A 4,749-nucleotide genomic window follows, 5' to 3' on the forward strand; every position below is an offset into this window, starting at 1 on the left:
AGTACACCTTTAGTCCCGGTTGATGTGACCAACCAGGACTAAAGGTCTCTGCAGGTTTAGGGTTTAAACCCCTAAATCTGGTTTTATTATAGGGTGTTTTCATTTCTTTTATATTTTATTTTGTGTTTTATTTTAGTTTTAAAGAAGTTTCAGCACACATATTATACGCTACTATATACACGTTACACATTGATGCATATGAATATACAATTTCAAACAAGTTTGAAATTTCAACAAGAAGAATTCAAGAGGAATATATAATATTCAATCTCGGGCCGGTGACCATATACAACTTCAATCAAGTTTCCATATACAATTTTTAAGTGGATGTCAGGTGCATTAGAAGTTCGTTGTCCTCGTAATAGTGTTGACCATTAGGATGGAGGACCTCCCTCATCAAAAATCCTGCTAATTCCTCTTGAATTGGTCGAAAACGAGCTTCTGGATCAAGCTTATCCCGCAAGTCACTCCTCCGCAAGTTGATATCCTGAGCCCTCCGCTCAGAGGTGAGTCCCCGGATGAACTTACAAACATAGTATTCACATAGATTGGTCCCCTTTGGCTGAGTTGAAACGTTAGCTAACCTTCTAAATGTTAGCTGATCTTTGAATTCACCGGTTATGTTATCTTTGAACCGTTTTCGAACCCTGCAGTGCAAAGAAATTAAATGAACAAGGGAGTTATTAATTACTTGATATCAGGAAATGAACGAAAGAGGTCGATATAGTGCTCACATGATTGAAAATAATTACTTTTGCAGCATCAATCTTATGTTGGTCCAATGCTTTGGGTCCATATTCAGAGAGTCCATAACTTCAACTCTGGAGTTGTCAAATTAAATTATTAGCAAAAAGTGGAACCTACGGACACGTTACATGCACAGTAATGCATAACTCATCGATTAGACATAACATGGAGTAAACAAAAGAGAATGTGCACAAGACATAAACACTCACCCAAAATGGTAAGGAAATAGAATATCACTTTTGAGTTTCTGCTTTGTAAGAAACTTGTACATGTATCTCTCCACGTCTTGGCGGTGATTTTCTAACACATATCCATTAATGATATGTGGGTCAATAAACCCAACATCATGGATGTTCCTTCTTTTGCATTCTCCAAGCTTCATTGTGCATAATAGCGTACACAAGAATTAATATAGTTAGGACAATATAGTGCAGGTCATGAACAAGATGAGGTAGAGATTTAATTATAGAAATAAATCACACTTAGAGAACTTAGCAACTCACGAGAGATTTGTCGAGCTCGCGCAGATTGAACAACTGGAACAATTCACTCATATGAACTTCTACATAGTAATGCTTGAAGTGATGCTCCTCTCCAACTTCCGCATAAATATATTCTTTGCTGGTCTTATTTTTTATGAAATCCTTGTACCAATATAGCAGCTTTCGCATTTGTGTTGGTAGACTCGCTTCCTACGCAGGCTCGACGAGAGGCCCATTCAGCACATATGTAAATGCCACCTCACTTATTGGCGCATCCTCAAGGCCTAAAAATGCATGAAGTGTCATAATGAACTCGGCCGCTCTTTCTTTGGCCGCCATTACAGTCATTCCCTGTGCGCTAGCAGCTGCTAGGATAGCGGGGTCCAATAGTTCCATGTATTTATCCATATCGGCTCTGAAGGACGCCACAACGGAAGGACCGGCTTCCACTTTGAGCGGGAGGGTCAATTGTTTTGTCTGTTCCCCGAGCTGGGAAACTTGTTTCCCGTATTTTTTATGTGTTGCTTTCTTCTCCGCCAAGGCTTTTTCCCGTAATGATTTTTACCTAAGAAATTCACGTTCATAGTCGTCTTACAGATTCTGCTGGATTTGGGATGGTGTCCTCAAAAAATCCTTAGCCCACTTATTTTGCTTCTCAGTATATACCGGCTTGGGCTCAGGCTCTTTTTTCGACTTGACTTCAGTCTTCCATTTCTCATGGTGAGCAACCACGGCCACGTCGGTTTCCTCGACACTAAGTTTCCAAGGTCTCGGGAGATGATGTCTACGGGTGCTTCTATTCTTGTAGACAGTGTTGGGCCTCCAAGAGCAGAGGTTTGTAGAACAGCAACAAGTTTCCCTTAAGTGGATCACCCAAGGTTTATCGATCTCAGGGAGGAAGAGGTCAAAGATATCCCTCTCAAGCAACCCTGCAACCACAAAGCAAGAAGTCTCTTGTGTCCCCAACACACCTAATAGGTGCACTAGTTCGGCGAAGAGATAGTGAAATACATGTGGTATGAATAAATATAAGTAGTAGCAACGGCACCAGAAAAGTGCTTTGCTGTCCAGGACTGGCGTGTGATTGATGGTGGTAATATTGCGGACAGTACAAATGCAGTAAAACAGTAAACAAGCAGCAATAGCAGTATTTAGGAACAAGGCCTAGGGATCATACTTTCACTAGTGGACACTCTCAACATTGATCACATAATAGAATAAATAGATAGATGCTAGACTCTACACCCTCTTGTTGGATGATGAACACCACTAACTGTGTAGGATTACACGAACCCTCAATGCCGGAGTTAACAAGCTCTACAATATTCGATGTTCAAGTTTAAATAACCTTAGAGTGCATGATAGATCAACATAACCAAACCAAGTACTAACATAGCATGCACACTGTCACCTTCACGCTACGAAAGGAGGAATAAATCATATCAATACTATCATAGCAATAGTTAACTTCAAAATCTACAAGAGATCACAATCATAACCTACGCCAAGTACTACACGATGCACACACTGTCACCATTACACCGTGCAGGAGGAATAGAGTACTTTAATAACATCACTAGAGGAGCACATAGATAAATTTTGATACAAAACACATTGCAATCATAAAGAGATATAAATAAGCACTTCACTATGCCATTCATAACAGTGAATAAGTATTCTGTGAAATATAGCCTAAGAGACCCACACGGTGCACACACTGTCACCTTTACACACATGGGACAAGGAGTCTCCGGAGATCACATAAGTAAAATCCACTTGACTAGCATAATGACATCTAGATTACAAGCATCATCATATGAATCTCAATCATGTAAGGCAGCTCATGAGATTATTGTATTGAAGTACATAGGAGAGAGATGAACCACATAGCTACCGGTACAGCCCTTAGCCTCGATGGAGAACTACTCTCTCCTCATGGGAGACAGCAGCGTTGATGAAGATGGCGGTGGTGTCGATGGAGAAGCCTTCCGGGGGCACTTCCCCGTCCCGGCAGCGTGCCGGAACAGAGACTCCTGTCCCCCAGATCTTGGCTTCGCGATGGCGGCGGCTCTGGAAGGTTTCTCGTACCGTGGCTTTTTCGTGTTGATATTTTAGGTCAGGGACCTTTATATAGGCGAAGAGGCGGAGTCGGAAGGTCGACGAGGCGGCGACATAGTAGGGGGGCGCGGGCCACCCCCAGGCCGCGCCGGCCTACCATCTAGTGGGCCTGTGGCCCCCCTCTGGCCTCTCTCGGGTGTTCTGGATGCTTCCGGGGATTCTAAGATGCTGGGCGTTGATTTCGTCCGATTCCGAGAATATTTCCTTACTAGGATTTCTGAAACCAAAAACAGCATAAAACAGCAACTGGCCCTTCGACATCTCGTCAATAGGTTAGTTCCGGAAAACGCATAATAATGATATAAAGTATGCATAAAACATGTAGATATCATCAATAATGTGGCATGGAACATAAGAAATTATCGATACGTCGGAGACGTATCAGCATCCCCAAGCTTAGTTTTTGCTTGTCCCGAACAGGTAAACGATAACAAAGATAATTTCTGGAGTGACATGCCATCATAATCTTGATCATACTATTGTAAGCACATGTAATGAATGCAGCGATCAAAGCAATGGTAAATGACATGAGTAAACAAATGAATCATAAAGCAAAGACTTTTCATGAATAGTACTTTCAAGACAAGCATCAATAAGTCTTGCATAAGAGTTAACTCATAAAGCAATAATTCAAAGTAAAGGTATTGAAGCAACACAAAGGAAGATTAAGTTTCAGCGGTTGCTTTCAACTTGTAACATGTATATCTCATGGATATTGTCAACATAGAGTAGTATAACAAGTGCAATATGCAAGTATGTAGGAATCAATGCACAGTTCACACAAGTGTTTGCTTCTTGAGGTGGAGAGAAATAGGTGAACTGACTCAACATAAAAGTAAAAGAAAGGCCCTTCGCAGAGGGAAGCATCGATTGCTATATTTGTGCTAGAGCATTGATTTTGAAAACAAGAAACAATTTTGTCAACGGTAGTAATAAAGCATATGTGTTATGTAAATTATATCCTACAAGTTGCAAGCCTCATGCATAGTATACTAATAGTGCCCGCACCTTGTCCTAATTAGCTCGGATTACCTGGATTATCATCGCAATGCATATGTTTTAACCAAGTGTCACAAAGGGGTACCTCTATGCCGCCTGTACAAAGGTCTAAGGAGAAAGCTCGCATCGGATTTCTCGCAATTGATTATTCTCAACTTAGACATCCATACCGGGACAACATAGACAACAGATAATGGACTCCTCTTTTATGCATAAGCATTCAACAATTATTAATTTTCTCATATGAGATTGAGGATATTTGTCCAAAACTGAAACTTCCACCATGGATCATGGCTTTAGTTAGCGGCCCAATGTTCTTCTCTAACATTATGCATGCTCTAACCATTTTAGTGGTAAATCTCCCTTACTTCAGACAAGACGGACATGCATAGCAACTCACATG

Source organism: Lolium perenne, chromosome 3 (assembly GCF_019359855.2).
Source record: "Lolium perenne isolate Kyuss_39 chromosome 3, Kyuss_2.0, whole genome shotgun sequence".
NCBI lineage: Eukaryota > Viridiplantae > Streptophyta > Magnoliopsida > Poales > Poaceae > Lolium > Lolium perenne.